The sequence below is a fragment of the Notolepis coatsorum genome (assembly GCF_963971535.1).
Source record: "Notolepis coatsorum genome assembly, chromosome: 1".
NCBI lineage: Eukaryota > Metazoa > Chordata > Actinopteri > Aulopiformes > Paralepididae > Notolepis > Notolepis coatsorum.
In genome coordinates, this window is record NC_140165.1 from 216,013,488 (window position 1) to 216,038,739 (window position 25,252).

At 43.8% G+C, this 25,252-nt stretch overlaps 1 protein-coding gene across 1 annotated transcript in view; it reads right to left on the bottom strand.

Moving 5' to 3' along the window:
* The window catches only part of dscamb (Down syndrome cell adhesion molecule b), a gene marked incomplete at both ends in the record, with an annotated part of 450,395 nt that overhangs the window by 325,649 nt on the left and 99,494 nt on the right, over nt 1–25,252 (bottom strand).

Consider the following 25,252-nt stretch of genomic DNA (forward strand, 5'->3'; position numbering starts at 1 on the left):
TACCGCAGCTGGATTCGATCCCACTGTCTCTGCGGTGGTAGACAGATGCTTAGTCCGCTGCGCTACCCGGCCGCCCTGATTCTGGATCTTCTAAACAAGTTGCAGTGGAACAGTAATATCATGCTTGTCTAGTGTTTTACCTGCTCTACCACTGCAACATTTGGCATTTTCTTTTGAAAGTGGTTACCAATGGTTACAGGCAGCCATTTTGGAAGAAAGACAACTACACAAACATTCTGTGAAAGGCCTCTATACAATATATTAGCACACAGCCATCTATATTCCCCCCTCACTCCTTGCTAAAAGGGTCTAGTCGTCCCGTGTCCCAATGGCCCTAATTCCCCAAACTCTCCCTTCACACGACTCTCATATGCTGCAAATGCACGAGATGCAGCCTTCAGCTCACGTTCCTATAATTCTCTCTGGCAGCACCGTGATTAATGCACACAACTATTGATTTTTCTCTGCCCCTTTTTTTCTGGACTGTATCCTTCTCAGCCACCCCCCTCCCCCCTCACAACACACACATTCACATACTGTCACTCACTCAGTCACACAGTCACACATACATTCATATACTAGGCCATAGTACTACTTCAGCGACTATGCTAGTCTCAAATGACATAAAAAACACTGTGCAGCATTGTTTGTTGATCTGTCTAAAGTGTTTGACTCTGTGGATCACACATTGCTACTGCAGAGGCTTGGCTGCATATGTCTTGGTAAAACGGCTTTGAGCTGGTTTAAAAACTATCTATCTGAAAGAACTCAGTGTGTCTCAGTAGAAGATTATACCTCAGCTGCTCTTACTGTAAACAAAGGTGTTCCACAAGGTTCTATTTTGGCCCCTGTCTTATTCTCCATCTTTATAAATGAACTAGAATGAATAGAATGATCTTTATTGTCATTGTTACAGTGTTACAACAAAATTTAAAATGCAGCCCTAGGTGCTAGCCGTCACACAGTCCTAGATCATAAAAACACAGTCCTAAACACAGTATTAAATATAAAAACAAGAGTAAGGCATAATAGACATAACATAAACATAAACAGGGGGGGGGGGGGGGGGTATAAAAGATAATTGCACTATCCCTTAGTGTTGTGTGTGTGTGTGCATGTGGGGGGGTGGGGGGTGGTGCAGGGGAGATTGTTGTTTAAAATGTTAGCTGAGTTTAGTGCACATATGACCCTGGGATAAAAACTAAACTTCAGTCTGTTAGTCTGGGTGGGCATGACGCTGAAACGCCTGCCCGAGCGCAGCCGTATGAGGTGTTTGTTGCCCGGGTGGTGTGGGTCCTTCAGTATTTTGACTGCCTTCTTAAGACAGCGGGAGTTGTATAGTTCTTCCAGTGAGGGGAGAGGGCAGCCGATGATTTTCTGGGTCGAGTTCCTCTCTGCGGCTGTGCAGCTGAGGAACCACACGTTGATGCAGTAGGTGAGGATGCTTTCCACGGAGCAGCGGTAAAAGGACACAAGCATGTCTTGTCTGAGGTGGTAATTCCTGAGGAAATGGGATAAGCCCAGCACTTCCTACTGTGAATGCTTTTAAAGGTATGCTACAACTAGCCCTTCATGAAACACGTAACTGTTTTACCTGATGCTATTGCTGATCTGATTATGCTTCTTGCCACTGCACAAATGGCTTTCTGTGTTTGTATTTGATTTCTATGTTTTTTGTTTAATGTACTGTATATTCTATATGCTCTGTTTTTATGTTGAAACTTGTTGTGTGCCGTGTTGGTCAGGACTCCCTGGAAGAAGAGATCTTGTATCTCAATGGGAAATTCCTGGATAAATAAAGGATGAATAAAATACTGAATATACACAATGCAAATTCATAAACACACACACACACACACCACACATTGAACACCAAGTACAGCTGTGTAAATGTGTGTGTGTGTGTGTGTGTGCGTGTGTGTGTGTGTGTGTGTGTGTGTGTGTGTGTGTGTGTGTGTGTGTGTGTGTGTGTGTGTGTGTGTGAGTGGACTGTGAACTGGAGGCAGTGAAAGACAAGGGTCAGCATTTCACTGCTGCTGTGATGAGAGAGCAGAATGAAAATGATGGGCTCTGTTGTTTCCATAGGCTTCACTGCAGAGTACACACACACACACACACACACACACACACACACACACACACACACACACACACACACACACACACACACACACACACACACACACACACACACACACACACACACACACACATCCAAAATAAAAACGCTGGCAATATCTGTGCTAACAATGTTTGGCTCAACATACACCTGTGAATCCAGTTTCTCTCACATGAATGCCATTAAAACAAGCAACCGTGCCTCCTTGACAAATGAGCATTTGCATCACTGTTTGCGGGTAGCCCTCACTTCCTATGAACCCTTTTTCTCTGCCATTGCCCAGTCAAAGAAGTGCAATCTCTCTCATTAGATGTGTGTATGTAGGCTAGGCCTGTCTGCCCCCCACCCCCCTGATGTTTGAGAGTTAAGAGTGGACAATAAGTGCTAATAAGATGCTGTGATTTGCTGTTGTTGCACAGACATGAAGCACTTTTTCATAAGCTCAGCTGCACTATAAATGTGTTTTTTGTTCAAGTGTTGATGTTAGAATGTTCAGATGCACATCATGCACTTGTTTGTTTTTTATTTAATTTGTATATTGAAATGTTGAAGAGGAGATGTTGCAGTTGTTGCACAGTCATAAATGAAACACTTTTTGCAGGAGATGTTGCAGATGTGGCACATAAATGAAGCACGTTTTTTTTTTTTAAGTATACTACTTTTGCAATGTAGTTAAATAAAAGTTGTGAAAATGTGGTTGCATGTTGTGTCAAGTGTACATATATTCATAGCACGGGGAGGCGCCGTGGCAGTCCGGCCCCTAGCCCCTTGGGTTTCTGACAATGTGGCCCCCTGAACAATTTAGTTGAATAGCCCTGCCATAGGGAATCATTCTGATATCGCTAGAGTGCAATACCGGCCGCATCATGCTAGGTGGCAGTATCTCCCACCCTTTGAAACCTTTTTTTCACACCCGGTGTTACATTTAATTCCCTCCGGGTGCAGTATTTTGGGTCAGGCGAGTCTAGCGGTTCACCCGATCACATTGAAACGCGTCCAATGCCCCCGATGCATGTGTTGTGCCGGATTATGTTGGGGACAAGATGGACACCAATACTGGAAATCGCGATCAGACAATTGGAATATTATTTTTGGAATACCTCTTAGTAAAGGTAAGGACTATATGACATTAAGCCTACGTTGATCCAACCATGATTTCACATCGATCGCAACGATCATATGTAACATACTCCAAAACGTATGCCGTTGGTGACGATAAAAGCATCAACAAACTACCCCCCCCCCCCTTTCATGCATTCATGATGAAACATAACACCTATATACATTTGATTTGGAAATAGTAGCGTGTCCAGGCAAGAAACGCCAACGCTTATAGCAGAATTCACGTAGCGCCCTATAACTCAGCTTTTCAGGAATTAGCCCGGATCACTCCCAAACTATACAATATTCACCACGGTATAACACGTGAACGTATACATGAAATTATTTTTTATTTTTCACATGTTGAACAATGGATAGTTTATGTCAAATGAGCCATAGTATTGTCTCCATAGCTATAATATAGAATATAGATATAGCCCTGCAAACACCGCCACGCATCCCTATCTCTACTGTAGAGCGGTGGGAACAAAGATGGCTAGACCCGCCGGCGCTGAAAGGGTTAAGAGCCTTGGCTTTAGGTGTTCACAGTCAGAACATGCTAGAGCGCTGTGCATTGATCGGTCAAGTGTTTATAAAATTGAGCGTTGAGGAAAGAAAGACTAACGTTAGAGAACTATGAAGAGGCAAAAGCCATCCGGGGCGCACTATAAAAAGAGATGAAAAGAAGAAGAGAAACGTGCCAAGGTGAAAGGTATGCAATTTTGATTGTATTGTCAACATTAGCAAATGGATCATGTAATCTTGCTAGTTAGCCAAGCCAATGTTAGCTAGCCAGCGTTTGTTATTGCCATTCAGTCGAAACTGTCATAAGGCAATTTTTAGCAAAACATATTGCAAGTTCAGCAATACAGCAATTTGCGTAATTTTCGTTATGTCATGAAATAGATAATAATAGATAATAATAACAATGTTAGTTTTGGTGTAGCGAGCTAGCCAGTGTGGTGGAATGTTAGTTAGGTGGTAACGTTAGCTAACGTTAAGTTTACCTCAGAAAGCACATTGACTATCCGAGTCAAACATTTGCCAAATTCAACCCTGTCATAATGTGCACTAATGTTAGCTAACTAGCTCAATGGTTCTCAACTCCAGTCCTGTTGAATGTTTTCGTTCCAACCCAGAACTAACACACCTGATTCAACTGTTCTAGTAAGATAGGCATAGCTCAAAAGGAGAGGTTTACCACTATTGAACATGTGGAAGACAAGTTTGGCATTCTGTACAACTTCCAAGACCTGCCACACCAAGAGCTGATGAAGCAAGCAGAGGCACTTGCACACACCATAAGCCATGGAGGGCAATCTGATTTGGATGGGAAGGAGCTGGCTCAGGAGTTGGAAAATGTACCTGACTTGCCATCAAAGAGCATGACAACTCTTGAGTTGTTGAAATTCATACACACAAAGCAGCTCACAGAAATATATCCCAACTTGTGTATTGCTCTGCGGATCAGTGCAACGCTACTGTAGTATCCTCAAGAATATGTGCATAATCTTGTGTAATTTTTGCAATTGTACCTATCTAATTTACATGATTAGAAGAATTACGGTAAACTTTATATTACCAGCAATACGTTAATATAATTAACCAAGTTCACATTGACTGTGAGATGGAGAATTGATTAGACAGGAAGTTAAGAGCGGAACCATGTAGTTCAGGTGATGCGCCAGGTCCCCCTAGGTGACGGTTTCCGCCCTCTCGCGCCAGAGGAGTCTTGGAGTTAACTGAGCAACACTTGTCTTCATTCCTCTTGATCATATCCTATGCTTTCAGGGAGTGAATGGAGACCGGCTGCGAACATGATTTGTTCCGGTACCCAGTAGCCCATTGGGACCGGTAACAAACTTTGGGGGCTCGAGTCCGGGATCTGTCCTCTAGTCTACACCATCGTCAGAGGAACAGGTCCAGTGATACCAGAACCGCAAGACCGACGTACCAGGGTCACAAGACCAAGGAGATGAGACGTAGCTACAACCAGGTGCCAGTTGAAGGGGTGTCCATCGAGTGAGGCCAAGGAGGAGCTTCACGTCGTCGGAGCCGCACTGCTGAACCGAGGGGTCAACGCACGCCAGTCACCAGAGAGAATCGCCGTTGGTGCCGAGGGCCACGACCGATCTTCAAGCCGACTACACCACTATCGATTACACACACACACACGATGTCCACTGCACGAGGAAAACTGTTGTGGAACATTAAGAAGAACTTGTATAAACTATCACGCGCCGATCTCTCCAAGGTGGCACAGGACCTTAATGTCAACCAGGAAGACGTAGATAAACTGAGTCTGAGTGAAGAAGAGAACTGCATGGACTTTGTGGTTTCTTTGTGGTTTCCAGTCCGAAGTCTTACTAAACCTCGAAGACGAAGGTATGAGCCAATTATTGATGTTAAATGACGTAATATGTAAACTAATGCATTCATATGTAACTGTTGAAACACACCTTGATGATGTATCTAATGAGAATGTGACCCAAGTTATGCCCAGCTCATCCACCTTGACACCACACCATACCCCTAGGCCCAACCCAAATCCCAATAGAATGAGTAGACACCCACGTTTTCAGCCCACCTCGCCCGCCAACCCCACGCCACCTTCAGTAGAAGAACTGAGGAGAGTGTACGAGGAGTTGGGGGAGGGACTACGACGAGTTACCGTTGTGCCACCAGAGACAATGAACGACCACCAAGGTGAGTCACTATCACACCCACCGATAATGCCAGAGAGAATGGTTCCTTTAGCTGATCTTCCCTACCTCCAGCGCAGAGAGTTTAAGATGCATGGCGGCCTAATTGGAGACCAGAGCACCGACATGAGTTACAACAACCTCAGTAAACAAATCGACGAGGGAGGCAGAGAGGGTTTCGCCAAACCCGAAGTAGTCCGTGGCATATTGAGGATCATTAAACCAGGTACCTTTAAAGAGATGCTCATAAACAAAGATGAAATGAACATCCCTTAACTCAAGGGCTTCCTCCGATCACACCTTGGTGAGAAAGCAACTACCGAGATGTTTCAAGAGTTAATGTGCACCAGACAGCTTGAACAAGAACCACCCCAACAGTTTCTATATTGCATGATTGGATTGAAACAGAAACTCCTTTATCAGTCAAGACAGACCAACACAGACATTTCTTATGATCCCAGAACCATCCAAGAGGTCTTCCTCCACACTATCTATCAGGGCCTTGGAGTGAAACATGCTGATCGCCGACAGAGATTGAGACCCCTCACCGTAAACAACCACGTCACCGATGAGGAAATTCTCAGCCAAGTAATGAAGATAATAAGCGAAGAGAACAAACACCAGCGCAGACTCTGTCCACTCCTAACTCCTATCCTTGGTCAATATCCTATGCTTTCAGGGAGTGAATGGAGACTGGCTGCAAACATGATTCGTTCCAGTACCCAGTAGCCCATTGGGACCAGTAACACTACCAGTAACAGTAGCTTCAGCCGAGAGGAGTTTTTCAAAATTAAAACTCTTGAAAACATACCTGAGGGCAACCATGGCTCAAGAACGCCTCAGTAGTCTGGCTGTAATCAGTATTAACCATGAGGTTGGTGGTCAGATTTCATATGATGATGTGATTGATGACTTTGCAGCGAGGAAGGCCAGAAGGATTGCACTGTAAATGGAAATGAGTAGGAGCTACAGGCTAACCTTGAAGTGTGATGATAGGGAGTGGAATGTAAATAGTTCTTGAGACAAAGTGAATTTGTAATTTTAATTAATTTGTTTGTTTATTTAGCATATTATATTTTGATTATTTGACATGTATAACATATTTTCTTTTAACCGTTTCGGGGCCAACCACGGATAAATCCGTGTTTCGAATCCAACGGTTGAGGACCAACCACGGACATGTCCGTGGCAAGGTTGTTTTGGCTTTTATTCCATTGTAATAACCTACTCGATGTCACGAGCTGCACTGCAGATCTACCCTCCTCTTCGAATTCTGAAAAGTGCATTACCGGCCAGATCCTCTTAGGGGCGCTGTCTCGATAATGCAGTGTGCCCTGTGGCAGAATGGTGCACTCTTTTTTTTTGACTTTCAATGTAGTTTCTTTACTCTAATCCTGATGAAGACCGCTATGGTCGAAACATGTTGATTAGATTTTAAATGACTTAGCCACCTTTAATAAAGGCTTTTTAACCATCTTCCCTCTGGATTTTACATCTTTTTGAGTGCCTAGATCGACTCTCTTCTCTGTAGTTTCCAGTTAGCTGGATTCTGGATGTGCAGCCTAGTAGCTTGGAATACATTTTGGGATGCGGATTTCACTATGCAGTAAAGGAATATATCATCAGCCAATGGACATATGGATCTACCAGATGGCGATCGATAACTAGGAAATGCTTTGGGGGATCCAACCGGCCCACGGTAAGATCTTTTTCACGTAAATTACATGCTGATCAGGGCTTGTTATGATAGCCATCCACCCGATCAGCGAATGAGGCTAATGAGGCTAACGCGGTTATTGGTAATCAATAATCAGAAACGACGTCCCCCGGGCCCCCCCTTCATGCATTCATGGTGGACCATCATACCGATCATATGCAGTTTGAGTTTTAACTGTAGCTTCTGTATATCCGAAATGCCATTGGATTTAACGTTATTAGCTATTAGCCCTGTATCTCGCCTTGCAGGAAATATCCCAGCCGAAATCCCTTATACCGCTTATATTCAAGACGCTATAAAATGAGAACGTATTGATGAAAAAAATATTTCTTTAAGCCATTTTGAAGGGACAGTTTATGGTGTCAATTGACAATGAGAATGGACAGATAGCAATACTATAAAGTATAGATTTAGCTCTACAAACAGCCCCACGGACTATGCAAGTCTGTTTAGAAATGCTGGCCGTCTACAGTGATTTTAGACGGATCCAAATGGCCATGAATGTGTTAAAGCAAATTTGCATGTTATTTTATTGTTATTAGTGTGGGTGACCTGGCGAAGCCAGGTTGCCACCCACACTATACATATCCATACTCTTTTTATTCTTTATTCTTTATTCTTTATTCCACCGATTTTGCAAACACTTTGCAACACGTAAGCGTTCGCGCCCCATACACGTGAAAGGTATCAAAACGAGCGGCTTGCCTATGGCAACACCGGTCTCCGAACTCGTAAAGTTTCACCGCACCGTCTGGCTACGAATCGACTTTAAACGGTAAAATATCGGTCCCATTGGGAATGCATTGCATTTTAGAGTGTAGCAGCTGAAATAATCTTTTTCCCCCTACCTTGGGTGAATTGCGAGTGTGATCTCAATTTTGGACGTAGAAATAAAACAAACACATCAAAACGATGACACGGCTGTCAACCCGCTCACAAAAGAAAAATAAATGGAATTGGACATTTCTATCTCAACTGACAACCATTTGTTTGAAGGTTCTCCTCCCCATTGACCGCCATGCAATCGCCCTCTAGAAATCACGTTTTTCACACTATTTTTTAGCCTTCTGTTCCGATCGCCGAAGGAGTGCCACAATATCGCACGAATGCCACAATATCGCGCACAACCCTTCGCCTACTCGTTGTAGTGCTCATGTGCGCGTCACAACGCTTCATCTCTTATAGTTTTCTTTTAATCAATGTGACAATGCAGTCATGCATCTGCCTCCATAGAAATGCATTAGATAGAAAATATGCAAGTCATAGTGATTGCTTCACCTGTGTGGCTCATGGCTCACTCATGATTGGTTCAGCTGTGTGGCTCGTGGCTGAGCTGCCAATGACATCATCCACTTAACCCATCATTGGCCATCACTGTGTTGCACTACTGAATTGCTGACAGCGCCCTCTGTCTTGTGGGTTGTGTCATTGTACTCAGTAGGGATATCCTCTTTCATTTTTCATTGGTCCATGTTGACCCCCTTTCATTGGTCGATGTTGACCACTCCCCCGATCCTTAGACCACGCCCCATTAGGCCACACCCCCTCAGTGTATCTCTTGAACCGTTTGTCGTAGAGACTTGCGGATTGTGCCATTAGTCGATGTTGACCACCTTTCATTGGTCGATGTTGACCACTCCCCCTGTTGACCACCTTTCATTGGTCGATGTTGACCACTCCCCCGATCCTTAGACCACGCCCCCTTAGGCCACACCCCCTCAGTGTATCTCTTGAACCGTTTGTCGTAGAGACTTGGGGATTGTGCCATTGGTCGATGTTGACCACCTTTCATTGGTCGATGTTGACCACTCCCCCGATCCTTAGACCACGCCCCCTTAGGCCACACCCCCTCAGTGTATCTCTTGAACCGTTTGTCGTAGAGACTTGCGGATTGTGCCATTGGTCGATGTTGATCGGAAAAATCCGAAAACTCGAAAAAATCCCAAAACTCGGAAAAATCTAAAATCCGAAAAAGTTCAAAAACTCGGAAAAATCCCAAAACCCGAAAACTCGGAAAAATCCGAAAACTCGGAAAAATCTAAAAAGTTCCAAAACTCCGAAAAATCCCAAAACTCGGAAAAATCCGAAAACTCGGAAACATCAAAAATCCGAAAAAGTTCAAAAACTCGGAAAAGTCCGAAAATCCGAAAACTCGGAAAAATCCAAAAACGGAAAATTCCGAAAACTCGGAAACATCAAAAATCCGAAAAAGTTCAAAAACTCTGAAAAGTCCGAAAACCCAAAAACTCGGAAAAATCCGAAAACTCGGAAACATCAAAAATCCGAAAAAGTTCAAAAACTCGGAAAAGTCCGAAAACCCAAAAACTCGGAAAAATCCGAAAACTCGGAAACATCAAAAATCCGAAAAAGTTCAAAAACTCGGAAAAGTCCGAAAACCCGAAAACCCGAAAAAATCCAAAAACTCTGAAAATTCCAAAAACTCGGAAACAGCAAAAATCCGAAAAAGTTCAAAAACTCGGAAAAGTCCGAAAACCCAAAAACTCGGAAAAATCCGAAAACTTGAAAAAGTCAGAAAACTCGAAAAGTACGTTTTTGTTTTAGTTCGTTCGTTTTTTTGCGTTTTTGTTTTAGTTCGTTTGTTTTTTTCTCATATAGAGAGTGAGAGAGACAGAGGAGAGAGATAAGTGTGATACAGGCTCATATAGAGAGTGAGAGAGACAGAGGAGGAGAGAGAAGTGTGATACAGGCTCATATAGAGAGGGAGAGAGACAGAGGAGGAGAGAGAAGTGTGATACAGGCTCATATAGAGAGTGAGAGAGTGAACTTTGAAGGCGTTTTACCAAAAATTAGTTTTAAGAGTTTTTCCTCATACTCTGAGCCAGAAATCTCCACTTCAGTAGCACTCACATACACCAACCCTTCCAGTTCTATTCATATCTATGTTCTGAAGGTATTTACAGAAGGGTTTGTTGATATCGCATTCATACCCTGATTTATATCACATTTTATTCCTAAAAACATGGCGAAATATGGAATTTTACCATAAAAATGGAGTATTTTCTGATTTATGGAGTGATAAAAAGAGATATCCAAAATCCCCTCTGTAATAACCTTTGGCTCTAATGTGTCAACAAAATGAAACTATAATTTTGAAAATGGCATTATCCAATGTTCAGATTTCTGTCCTGGAATTATATGCATATTTAAGTAGGTCATGCCTCATTTGCATATTGAAACATAATGTCAGAAAACTTGTAATACAAAAAAGTCTTGTCTTAATATAAGTAATCAACTGGGGAAGTTTCATTGTGATATCTATTAGTTAAATGTTTTACCCTATTCACCTGTAGTGTCTCGCCTTAAATCAAAACTCAAAACCCACCTATATCGCCTGGCCTTCCCTGACTCACTTTGACTCTTGCCGTACTTGTCGACGTGTTGTTCTGTTTTGTTCTGTTTTTCCTTTGTCTATCCGTTGGTAATAGTGTAATAGTGTGTAATAGTGTGTAATAGTGTAATAGTGTAATAATGTGTAATAGTGTGTAATAGTGTAATAGTGTGTAATAGTGTAATAGTGTAATAGTGTGTAATAGTGTGTAATAGTGTAATAGTGTGTAATAGTGTAATCGTGTGTAATAGTGTAATCGTGTGTAATAGTGTGTAATAGTGTGTAATAGTGTAATAGTGTGTAATAGTGTAATAGTGTGTAATAGTGTGTAATAGTGTAATATTGTGTAATAGTGTAATAGTGTAATAGTGTTGCGGGTTGTGTCATTGCACTCAGTAGGGATATCCTCTTTGATTGGTCTATGTTGACCACTCCCCCGATCCTTAAGCCGCGCCCCCTTTTTGTATCCTTTGAACCGTTTGTCATAGAGACTCGTGAGAGACCCTCTCCCCCGTTGGCCGGCGGTGCACAGGCGTCACCCACACTTTCACAATTTCCCCCGCGCGGAATTGTCTAGTTATTATTATAATTGTTTGTCAGCTAAGTTTTTTTTTTTTTTTTTTACTTCTTTTTATTTGAATAACAGGTGTATAGCAGATACATGTCCCACAGCACACGGCAATTATCTCACCCTCTGATCCCTTCCCCCACCCATGGCCAACAAAACTAAATAAAGACAGGACAATAATAAAATTAAAATAAACAATAATAAATAATAACAACAATGACAACAACAACATCATTGTTGTACAACAGACGGGCCTCTTACACGTCTGTTGTACAACTTCTTCCACTAGGGAAACCCACCTCCAAAAAACACAACCGGGGATAGACACCCCAAGACCCCCGGCCCCCACCCCTCCCCCAACCAAACAGCAAAACCACCAATCGACACGGCCAGCGACAGCATGCGGATATATTCACATACCGTCACTAGCCATATCAATCAACAGCCCCCCTGCTCAATCGAGAAAACAGCGGAGACCAAAGGTCCCGGAACATCCACCCCCGGCCATATTCCTCCAAGGTCAATCTCTCCAGTGGAAGAAGCTGGGATATCTGATCTTGAAACATCTCAAAAGTGGGCGAAGAGTCATTTTTCCAAAACAGGAGAATACATTTCTTGGCAAAGTATGTTATGATAATCAGCAATCTATATTTTTTTGGATCCATCTGGATCTCAGGTAATTCATTTAGTAAGTAGGCACATGGAGACAAGTCAAATTCCGTTTCCAATACAGCTTTTGTAAATGAATGAATACAATTCCAGAATAGTTTTTAGTTTTTCACAGTGCCAACACATGTGTAGAAATGTTCCTTCGTTAGTTTTACATCTAGGACAGTTTAATGAGTTATCTCTAGAAATTGTATGCATTTTTATTGGAGTTAGATACAATTTATGGATACATTTAAAATTAGCTTCTTTGATTTTGTTACTTGTAAATGGAAAGTGTATTCTATCACAAATATTTAGCCAGGTATTTTCATCAAATTTCATGCTTAGGTCTGTCTCCCGAATCCTCAACAAAGGCAAAAAAGATGAGTGACATTCTTTGGAGAAGATGTCATACAATTCACTAATTTTACCTTTAATTGTGGTCGATGACATTAGTATTTTGTAAGTTGTTTGTTTTAATTCTTTAGTGTGCACTTTACATTTCGTCTTAACACAATCACGGCCACTGGGATGAGTCTAATTAATCTCAAGAAGACCAGGAAATGTAAACAGACGTGGGGCTGTTTGTAGAGCTACATCTATACTTTATAGTATTGCTATCTGTCCATTCTCATTGTCAATTGAGTCCATAAACCGTCCCTTCAAAATGGCTTAAAGAAAAAAAAAATCATCAATTCGTTCTCATTTTATAGCGCCGTGAATATAAGCGTTATACCGGATTTGGTCTAGTATATTTCCTGGAAGCCGAGATAAAGGGCTAATAGCTAATAACGTTAAATCCAATGGCATTTCGGTTATAGATACGCTACAGTTAAAACTCAAACTGCATATGATCGGCACGATCCTCAAGCATGTATGCATGAAAGGGGGGGGGGGAGGGCGGGGGACGTCGTTTCTGCTTATTGATTACCAATAACCTCATAGGCCGAATGCCTGGTTGAGTATCATAACAATTCCCGATTGGGCTGTACTTTACGTGAAAAAGATCTTACTGTGGTCCGGTGGTATCTATTGCTATGTCCGCCTACTACAATCTCATGAGCTGTCTAACGCCTGTCCCGTCTCCCTGTCTCCCTATGACTTGCTGTCCTGGAGTGTTGACCGGAGTGTTGGACGTCCCGTGACGAAGGCCGGGAGATTGCGACCCCCTCTGCGTGCCCCCCTGTCTCCGGAGGTCTCGTAGTGGTGACCGGAGTGCCGGATGTCCCGCGATGATGTCGGGGAGTTCGCGACCCTCTCTGCGCCACCCCCTATCTCCCTGTCTCCGGCTGTCCCTGAGCAACGACCGGAGTGTTGAATGTCCCGTGACTAAGACGGGGAGGACGTGACCCTCTTTGCGCCGCCCCTGTGCCTCAAATAGATCCGCTATCAACTCTATCTTTAATCTTTCAAAATGTTCAGTTGTTATCGCTATTAGCTCTATCTTTAATCTTTCAAAATGTACAGTTGCTATTGCATGCACTCATCTGTGTTTCACCACACACATGAGTGCATGCTTACCAACTGTCCGTCTGCAACACTACTATCACCAACATCTAAGAAGGGAGATCCCCCCTTGAATGGCCCTTCTAAGGTTTCTCTCCTCCACACTGCCTGTGGAGCTTTTTTCCCTATTGTTAGGTTTTAGTGAGTTTTTCCTTACCTTCGCGTGGGGTATGTCTGGGAGTGCTTGCATTCTTTCATTTATTTGCATTCATCTAAAAATGTTTGGACCTTATGGTGTTCTTGTTCTGTTCTTGACTTATTGTTATGTTTTCTTCTTGACTTGTTTAAAGAAGACCTGTACGGCCCATGGGGACATTAACGTGTGTTGTCGGGCCCTATAAATAAATTTGATTTGATTTGATCACCGCGAGCATTTCCCCGTTATCGATCGCCATCTGGTAGATCGATATGTCCATTGGCTGATGATAAATCCCCTTATTGCATGGTGAAATCTGCGATGCAAAACGTAATCCAAGGTACAGGCTACACATATAGAATCCAGCTACTGGAAACTAAAGAAAAAAGTAAAAAAAAAGAATGCTCCCTTCAGCCACAGTGCACACTGCATTATCGCGATAGCGCCCCTAAGAGGATCTGGCCGGTATTGCACCTTCTCGAATTCAAAGAGTAGGGTAAATCTGCAGTGCCGCTCGGCGACCTTGAATAGGTTATTAAAATGGAATAAAAGCAATAACAACTTGCCACGGATATATCCGTGCTTCTGTCCACAACGGGTTGAATCGAAACACGGAGATATCCGTTGTTCGTCCACAATGTGTTAATTTTCTTTGAAAGCAAATTTTCACATTATTTTATTGTTTGTTATTGTTATTTTTATTGTTTGTTAGCTAAGTTGTTTATTTGTTTTAATTCTTTAGTGTGCACTTTACATTTATTCTTAGCTCTTGTTCTTGCTTGTAATAAATAAAGATGCAGTACTTTACTGTATAACTGTTAAGATGTTTTGATATTTTTGAGCAGTGGTGAATTTGGCCTAGGGCGCCAAATGTGCTAGGTCCGCCCCAGTCTTCGCCACCTGAATAGGATCCAATTCAGGTGGCGGAATGGAATAAGACTGTGGTATTTAGGGGAGCTCCAGTAGCTCACCGCGTATCTCGGCGCTATTTCTGCGTCGGGAGGAGCCGTGCTGCGTCACGGTTCTGGTTGACTCCGAGTTCGATTCCCGGACCCGCCGTCATTTGCCGAATGTCTTCCCCTGTTCTCCCTCCCGTTTCACTCTACAACTGTCGGTCATGCTTGACCAGAAAAGCGATAAACGCTAAAAAATAAAGTAAAAAAAAGAAAAAAAAAAAAAACTGTGGTATTTACCGCACGTCGTGGTCATATGCTGCCGGTGAGGGGAGGGTTCAAGGTTCAAGGCTGTCGGAGGACAAGGTGCAGAGCACAAAGTGCCTACAAGTACCTGGCGACCACCATTACACGCACGCCTACAGTGACACACACTTTGATTTGATGCCATATACACACACTAGATAGATCAAGGTTTACCTGAATTCATTAGATATATAATAGTATAGTAATATAATTAAGCATTACATCACGCGCAGGAGTGGTTTGTCAACAATAAACCATGCCTAGGGGTGGTCGTTAGGCCCGAGGTGCAGCCGAGGGTCGTTAGACCCCCCTAGGCATGGTTTATTGTTCACAAATCACGACTGCAAGTGGTGTAATGCTTTTATACAACTGCCATATTCATCCAACCTTATTGCTATACAATAAACACACATTAATCGAAGATTTATTGAAAAAACCATCCGCCAGAAAAAGTTGTTCCCACAACTACAAAAAAGACAAGTTGCCTCCATGTGGAAGCAGCTTGAAGTGCATCCAACCAAACTAACACATCCAACTGTGTATTATTGGAATGATTGAGAGAAGTTGCCTCATGTGGAAGCAGCTTGAAGTGCATCCAACCAACTAACACATCCAACTGTGTATTATTGGAATGATTGATTGAACATTTTATTACCAGATGCAGAATGGGTACAATACAGTACGGCTCAATACACACAATAGTTAAGGGGATGCAGACCTACTTTCTATAGAACTTCATTCTTAGATGCTTCTATAGAAAGTAGGTAAAACTAATTAAAAAGTTTTCTTTGCCCTATAGGGAAAAAAAGTTTTCTTCGCCCTATTTTTTTATTTATTTTTTTAAACCTACTGTAGAGGGCCTAAACTTAACCAGTTGGAAACCAAGCGTACAGTAATAAAATTAGCAATCAATCAATCAATCAATCAACTCAATAGGCCATGCTCACTTAGAACAGCGCAGCACCCAGCTCTCTCTCAGTCTGACTATCCCCCGCGTTGCAGGCAGAGTGTGTGTGTGTGTGTGTGCGTGTGTGTGTGTGTGCGTGTGTGTGTGTGTGTGTGTGTGGGGGGGGGGGTGGCGGTGGGTGGAGACTAGAGCGAGCGCTGACAGTCGAAAGGGAAAAGAAATTGAAAAAAAAAATGAAAATTAATCAATCAATCAATCCGCGATTTTTCTTTTGTTACAGAATGATTCAAGACCCATCAATTACATCATCCAACATTGTTTAAAGCACTAAGACATTCGCTGTGACAGAATCGCTTGATATTTAGTCGTTTAGTCGTTATCAACATATCCATTTGTTAAATTATTGTCCGGCATCTTGTGATCCGGCGGAGTGATGTGATGTGATTCGGTTGTAGGCGGGTCCTGGGCCAGCAGCGTGGAATTGTGAAGAATAAACACGTGTAAAATAACTGTTTCAGCCAATCAGAATCGAGAAATTTGCATGCCGTTGTATAATATATAATATAATAGATAGAGAGAGAGAGAGAGAGAGAGAGAGAGAGAGAGAGAGAGAGAGAGGAGAGAGAGAGAGAGAGAGAGAGAGAGAGGAGAGAGAGAGAGAGAGAGAGAGAGAGAGAGAGAGAGAGAGAGAGAGAGAGAGAGAGAGAGAGAGAGAGAGAGAGAGAGAGAGAGAGAGAGAGAGAAGAAAAGAAAAAAAGAAAGAAAGAAAGAAAGAAAGAAAGAAAGAAAGAAAGAAAGAAAGAAAGAAAGAAAGAAAGAAAGAAAGAAAGAAAGAAAGAAAGCAAAGAAAGAAAGAAAAGAAAGAAAGAAAGAAAGAAAGAAAGAAAGAATGAATGAAAGAGAGAAAGAAAGAAAGAAAGAAAGAACGAAAGAAAGAAAGAAAGAAAGAAAGCAAAGAAAAGAAAGAAAGCAAAGAAAGAAAGAACGACAAGAAAAGAGAAAGAAAGAAAGAAAGAAAGAAAGAAAGAAAGAAAGAAAGAAAGAAAGAAAGAAAGAAAGAAAGAATGAAAGAGAGAGAGAGAGAGACATTTATAATAATTATTATAATTATACTTTAAGAAAGTGAATATCAGGAAGGCAGCAGGAACGGACGGCATCCCTGGCGCGTCTAAAAGTCTGTGCCGACAACTGGCCCCGGTATTCACTGACATATTTAACCTGTCCTTAGAACAGGCTGTCATCCCCACCTGTCTGAAGAAGTCCACCATCATCCCTGTACCCAAAAAATCTACGCCCACTTGCCTCAATGACTACCGCCCTGTAGCTCTCACCTCCATAGCCATGAAGTGCTTTGAGAAGCTAGTGAAGGGCTACATCTGTTCCTCCCTCCACATCAACCTGGACCCCCTGCAATTTGCATTTCGCCCAACAGGTCCACGGAGGACGCCATAGCTCATGTGCTGCACACAGCAGCATCACACCTGGACAAGAGGCAGGGGAACTATGTGAGAATGCTGTTCATCGACTACAGCTCAGCATTCAATACCATAGTCCCCTCCAAACTCATAGCCAAGCAGTTATCCAGGTACGGGGAACGGGGCCCTGATCTCTGCCAACGACGAGAGGGCCTACCTGGAAGAGGTAGAGAATCTGTCGCAGTGGTGTCAGGAGAACTGCCTCTCCCTGAACGTAGGGCTGGGCGATATGGCCTAAATATGATATCACGATATTTTCTGACCTTTCGGCGATACACGATACACATCACAATGTTTTTCCTTTTTTCCCCAAACAATTCATTATGAGGCTTACCAAGACAGTATTTGAGTTTGCAAGTGAACATTAAAGACAAAAGACTCATGCATTTAGCATTTTTATATTATATATTAGATTTAGATGATTGGATTACATATTGTAACTATTTATTTATTTACATGTATGTATACATTTATTATTTGAACGGCTTAAGGCTATATCTGTACTTGATGTTTGTTTGGTGTGTTGCATACTTGAAATAAACTTCAATCAAATCAAATCAAACCCCTCTTAAAAACAAAAACCTGTGTTTAACCTAGCCATCTATAAAACATCATGCTAAAACTGTGAAACAAATGTCCTACTCCCCTAAAGAAAGAAATACATAGCAAACATGACTCAGTTATCCAATAGTGCTGCTGCTTTTTATTTTGTTAAAATCTTTTAGTTAATAAGACTAAAAGACTACAATATATATGACTACAAGAGCCAGAAGCCGACTTCATGACGGCTTCCTGTCCTCGCATTCCATTTCCGGTTAACGTTACATTTTCAACAACAGATTGCTGCTAATTAAACACTTCATGGAAACGGAGTAACGTTAATGTTATGTCGAGTTCATACGTGTAGTGTAGTATGAACTCGACATAACGTTAACATTACTCCGTGTCCACTGTTGCTGCCACTGTTGCGTCGCAGATGGATGGTACACTCTGTTAGCTCCGTAGCTAATCCGCTCATAGACTAACTTACCGATAGCAGTACCGTTAACGTCGGAGCTTATGGTGCGTTCACGTCAGGTGGGAAGAAGCGGACGAACCAGATGACATCTCGTTGCTACAACTAGGAAGCATTCACGCGTTGAACTCGAGGAAACGCCCACATCCAAGATGGCGATAGCCTACTGTAATTAGCCTACTGCTAACCTATTGCTACAAGTCTTTAGCAAGTTACTTTAAAATAACTGTAGACGAACAGCAGCAAGTATAGCTCGTTTTTCATATGAAGAGTACAGCAGTATGATTGTATTATTCTGATTATGTGATCAAAGTGATCATTTTGATTTGTATTGCCGACATCGCCGTCAAGCTTGCTGCCATGATGGTTGATACTTCCGCATTTCGGGACGCGAAGTGGGAGATATCGGGGTATATAAAAAACTCCCATATGACCTAGTAGGAATTACCACTAGGAGGCTGACGTGAATGGCTTTTCCCAGTCGGAAGCTGGTTCTTCCGCTTCTTCCCACCTGACGTGAACGCACCATTACTCCTGGGTTTCAGGGGGCATCCCTAGCACCGAGCCACCGCCTCTCTGTCTCTGGCTAGGTGTGTGCGCTTGCGTGCGTGTATGTGTGTGTAGATGACGTAATTTGGGCAAGTGTGTGTGTGACTGACTTTTTTTCTGTGAGAGGGAGAGGAAAGCATTTAGCACTGCGCTTGTAAGTCTCATCTCAGCCGCGGCGGCCTCTAACGCGAGGGCAAAACATCACGATATCCACGATACGTTTAAAAAGTGTATCGTTAATGAACTGTACCCGATATTTATATAATATCGTCATATCGCCCAGCCCTACCTGAACGTCAGCAAAACAAAAGAGATGATCGTGGACTTCAGGAGGTCGGGGGTCAGGGACTACAGCCCCCTCAGCATCGACGGGGCACCGGTTGAGAGAGTGAACAGTTTCAAGTACCTCGGAGTCCACATATCCGAGGACTTGACATGGACCACACACATTGACAGTGTTGTGAAGAAGGCACGGCAACGCCTCTACTTCCTCAGGCGCTTAAGGAAGTTCCAAGTCAGTCAGAAGATCCTTAAGAACTTCTACTCATGCACAATAGAGAGCATCCTGACTGGCAATATCACCTCCTGGTTTGGGAATAGCACCGCACAAGACCGTAGCAGACTACAGAGAGTGGCACGTTCAGCCAAACGCACAATTGGAGGGGGGCTTCCCACTCTCCAGAACATTTACAACAAGCGGTGCATGGGTAAGGCTAAGAGAATTATCAAAGACTCCAGCCACCCAAACAACTGCCTCTTTGAACTGCTGCGGTCAGGCAAGCGATACCGGAGTCTCATGGCAAGCACAGAAAGACTCAGAAGAAGCTTCTATCCCCAGGCCATCAGGATGCTCAACGAACAATAACACTATGTAACAACCATCAAATGCACTCACAGCACACACATCCACATGCACACACTCACTTTAAACAAACAACTCACTGCAGCACCCACTTTACACACTTTAGAACACCTAAACACACTTTATATTTATTGGTAAAGAATTTGCACTACAACCCATACCTCATTACACCTTACTGTAAATTGTACCTCATCCCATTTCTGCTTTGCACTATATAGTATATTGTATATTAGTACATTGTATGGTAACTCAGTTACTTCTACTCTGCATTGAACATTGTACATATGTACATACTGAACACTTGTGTCCACATACGTGACTTCTATTTTTACTTGCTATACTTATTTTATTTTATACTTACCTATTTTTGTCTAGCACAGTCTCTGGAGCGTAATAGAAAGAAGCATTTTGTATAAAAGTATTCTGTACTTCTGTATGACAACTAATAAAGAAACTAAACTAAACTGAAACTAAACTATTATTATTAAATAGAATAATTTTCTATAGGCTTGCCATGGTAGTCAGTGATACTGGTGTCATTCTGTGTTCAGGCATCCACTGAGTAAATTAATTGCCTAGTGCCCCTTTAACAACTTATAGGCTTGGTAAGTTTCAGTTTCACTTGTAGAGAGAATTTAACTTCACGAGACTGAATACTAGAGAACAGATGACATGTTAGAGGATTATTTGGATTTAAACACAGTAGCAGTTCAACTGGAGAGGAGCTCAGATGATCAGTCCGGAAAAGTATGTAAGCTATTGCTTTTTTTTTCTCTATCAGCTGTGAGAGAATGTCAGCGGGTCCGCACGCAGGAGATAGTTGGCGTGTGTTGGTGACACACATACACAACAACTGCAAAAAGTCGAGTCCCGTGGATATTATTGCAAGAGATAATTCATACATATTATGAAAAGCCAATCTGTTGTTTAGAATTTGGATGGGGGGTAGCGAGTCTCTGATACCTCTCACCTCTGCAGGGTCTAACACCTTTTCACAGCGCACATGCCGCTCTGTGTGTGTGCGCGCGTGCGTGTATGTGCGTTTCTTGACGCGATGTAGTTATCTGGTAAAACGGAGATAATTACAATCATACCAGCTAGCAAGAATTAAACATATTTACAAGTCGTATTAAATTTAGCAAGTAAGGAGACATATATATAACATCTCAAAGCACTCGAAGAAAGGGAAAGAGAGGGGGGGGCAAGAGAGATAGAAAGATGGCGAGAGAGAGAGAGAGAGAGAGAGAGAGAGAGAGAGAGAGAGAGAGAGAGAGAGAGAGAGAGAGAGAGAGAGAATGAGAGGCCAAAGAGAACAGTAAAGAGGAGATAGAATGAATAGCAGGTATTCAATTGAAAATTAGCAGTGTGTGTGTGTGTGTGAGAGAGAGGATAGGGAGACAGAGCGGGAGATAGAGAGAGAGACCGACCGAGAGAGAGAAAGGCAGGGTGTAGGAGAGGCTTATGGAGTCCCCTCTCTCCTCTACGGTAAGCTGCGTGCCTTAATACTGGAGGGAAGCTTCCTGTCCTCCATCTCCACCCTAATCTGCAGTCTGAAAACATGAAAGGCCTGTGTGTTTGTTCCAAGGAGAAAGCCCTATCTCCCAGCACCAGAGGAGACCCCGGCACCTCCATCCCTCCTCCCCTCTTCTTCTCCTCCTCTCTGCCCTCTTCTCTCTTCTCCTGCCATTTCACCTCCCCCCTCCTCCTCCCCTCTTCTCCTCCTCTCTGCCCTCTCCTCTCTTCTCCTGCCATTTCACCTCCCCCTCCTCCTCCCCTCTTCTCCTCCTCTCTGCCCTCTCCTCTCTTCTCCTGCCATTTCACCTCCCCCTCCTCCTCCCCTCTTCTCCTCCTCTCTGCCCTCTTTTCTCTTCTCCTGCCATTTCACCTCCCCCCTCCTCCCCTCTTCTCCTCTCTGCCCTCTCCTCTCTTCTCCTGCCATTTCACCTCCCCCTCATCCTCCCCTCTTCTCCTCCTCTCTGCCCTCTTCTCTCTTCTCCTGCCATTTTACCTCCCCCATCCTCCTCCCCTCTTCTCCTCCTCTCTGCCCTCTCCTCTCTTCTCCTGGTTTAACCTCCCTTCCTCCTCCTCCTCCTCCTCCTCCTCTCCTGGTTTCAACTAATGTCCCGCTCCTCTTCATCCTCCCCTCCTCTTCTCCTTCTCTCCATCCTCTCTTCTCCTCTCCTCCCCTGGTTTCATCTCATTTCCCCATTCTCCTCCTCTTCACTCTCTCCCCTTTCCTCCTTGATTCACCTCTCCTCTTATCTCCTTTCCTTTCCTCATACTGTCCCTCTCCTTTCTTTCCCTCAGAGATGGTTGAGACATGGGAAATACCAGCTGCTGCCTGGATGTGAGCTGCCTGCTGTAACAACACAGAGCACGGACACACGCGGCCTGCATCACCTGCACACGACCACACACACACGACCACACACACACGACCACACACACACACACACGCACACACACACACACACACACACACACACGCACACACACGCACACACACACACACACACACACACACACACACACACACACACACACACACACACACACACACACACACACACACACACCCCGTTTCAGTGTGTACCGTACCGTACCGAACGGCTGTGTAGTGTACCGAACTAATACAACGGTATGTTAACCACTAACGACCGCCCACCGGGGGCTGTTTTTTTACAATCTAATATAATAATTATTTTTAAATTTTTTATTTACAAGTCGATTATTAATTTCAATATAGAATATTCGTTGACAGCCCTACAAGTACAATTAGTACACTACATCACCCCTGAGTGGAACATGTAAAGCCAAACTTTCCCCCACTGTACCGAAAACCCGTACGGAACCTGGACGCTTTTTTTGTGTACCGTTACACCCCTAACACACACACAGATCTGAACCTAAAGTAAATGTACTGTACTACGTCAACATCTCTAGCTGTGTTAACATTTGAATAGATGCAAATGTTGTTTTGTGCCAAAAAAAAGGAGAAGAGGGAGGAACACTGGTAGAGAGATTCTGCTGAGAGCCTACAGTGCTTACAGAGGGTTCTTATTAAAGAATAATCTCAGCTAAATTGACTTGTAATTCAAAAAAGAAAAAAAATATAAAAAAGGGGGGGGGGGGAGGTGATTCACCAATCGAAGACGATTGAAAGAAAATGTTATGGACAGTCACGTTAAACATCTACAAACTTTAGCTTTATATACAGTATATATATATTTTTTTTATATAATATATATATATATATATATATATATATCATTTTAGGAGAACGTTTAGTAGTCACTAACTTAATTTTGATGGAATTTCCATTCAAAGAAAGAGAGTGAATGGGAACCAGCTGTATCCAGTAGCTGTGGTCTTCCACTAAAGACATTCTTAGTCCACAAATCATATATTTTGTTGACTAATGAATCGGTTGATTTAATCAACAAATTGTGTTTCCCGCATGCAATCATGCAGAAAGATCTCTTAAAATCTCAAGCTTACTGGAGAAAATATCATTAATCGACTAAGAGGAGGGCAGCCCTATACTGTATGAATGAATGAATGAATGAATGGAGCCCTGTATACTGTATGAATGAGTGAATGGGTGGAGCTGTGTACATATACAGTATACTGTATGAATGAGTGAATGGGTGGAGCTGTGTACATACCTGTGTATATTGTATGAATGAGTGAATGGGTGGAGCTGTGTACATACCTGTGTATACTGTATGAATGAGTGAATGGGTGGAGCTGTGTACATACCTGTGTATACTGTATGAATGAGTGAATGGGTGGAGCTGTGTACATACCTGTGTATACTGTATGAATGAGTGAATGGGTGGAGCTGTGTACATACCTGTGTATACTGTATGAATGAGTGAATGGGTGGAGCTGTGTACACTGTATACCACATGAATGAACGGAGCGACAAGCCCACAGGTCACAAAACCAATACATTAGGAGAAACAGAGTGGAGACGGAACACGGAGCCGCGGGTTTCATGCTGTAATTGCGCGGCGCGTGTCCCTCCTCCTGGAGAGAGCAGAGCCAGGAGAGAGCAGAGCCTGGAGAGAGCAGAGCCTGGAGAGAGCAGAGCCTGGAGAGAGCAGAGCCTGGAGAGAGCAGAGAGAGCAGAGCCTGGAGAGAGCAGAGAGAGCAGAGCCTGGAGAGAGCAGAGAGAGCAGAACCTGGAGAGAGCAGAGCCTGGAGAGAGCAGAGTCTGGAGAGAGCAGAGAGAGCAGAGTCTGGAGAGAGCAGAGAGAGCAGAGCCTGGAGAGAGCAGAGAGAGCAGAGAGAGCAGAGCCTGGAGAGAGCAGAGAGAGCAGAGAGAGCAGAGCCTGGAAAGAACAGAGAGAGCAGAGAGAGCAGAGCCAGGAGAGAGCAGAGAGAGCAGAGCCAGGAGAGAGCAGAGCCTGGAGAGAGCAGAGCCAGGAGAGAGCAGAGAGAGCAGAGCCAGGAGAGAGCAGAGAGAGCAGAGAGAGCAGAGAGAGCAGAGCCAGGAGAGAGCAGAGAGAGCAGAGCCTGGAGAGAGCAGAGAGAGCAGAGCCAGGAGAGAGCAGAGAGAGCAGAGAGAGCAGAGAGAGCAGAGCCAGGAGAGAGCAGAGAGAGCAGAGAGAGCAGAGAGAGCAGAGAGAGCAGAGAGAGCAGAGCCAGGAGAGAGCAGAGAGAGCAGAGAGAGCAGAGAGAGCAGAGCCAGGAGAGAGCAGAGAGAGCAGAGAGAGCAGAGAGAGCAGAGAGAGCAGAGAGAGCAGAGCCAGGAGAGAGCAGAGAGAGCAGAGAGAGCAGAGAGAGCAGAGCCAGGAGAGCAGAGAGAGCAGAGAGAGCAGAGAGAGCAGAGAGAGCAGAGAGAGCAGAGCCAGGAGAGAGCAGAGAGAGCAGAGCCAGGAGAGAGCAGAGAGAGCAGAAAGAGCAGAGCCAGGAGAGAGCAGAGAGAGCAGAGAGAGCAGAGAGAGCAGAGCCAGGAGAGAGCAGAGAGAGCAGAGAGAGCAGAGCCAGGAGAGAGCAGAGAGAGCAGAGAGAGCAGAGAGAGCAGAGCCAGGAGAGAGCAGAGAGAGCAGAGAGAGCAGAGAGAGCAGAGCCAGGAGAGAGCAGAGAGAGCAGAGAGAGCAGAGAGAGCAGAGAGAGCAGAGCCAGGAGAGAGCAGAGAGAGCAGAGAGAGCAGAGAGAGCAGAGAGAGCAGAGCCAGGAGAGAGCAGAGAGAGCAGAGAGAGCAGAGAGAGCAGAGCCAGGAGAGAGCAGAGAGAGCAGAGAGAGCAGAGCCAGGAGAGAGCAGAGAGAGCAGAGAGAGCAGAGAGAGCAGAGCCAGGAGAGAGCAGAGAGAGCAGAGAGAGCAGAGAGAGCAGAGAGAGCAGAGCCAGGAGAGAGCAGAGAGAGCAGAGAGAGCAGAGAGAGCAGAGCCAGAG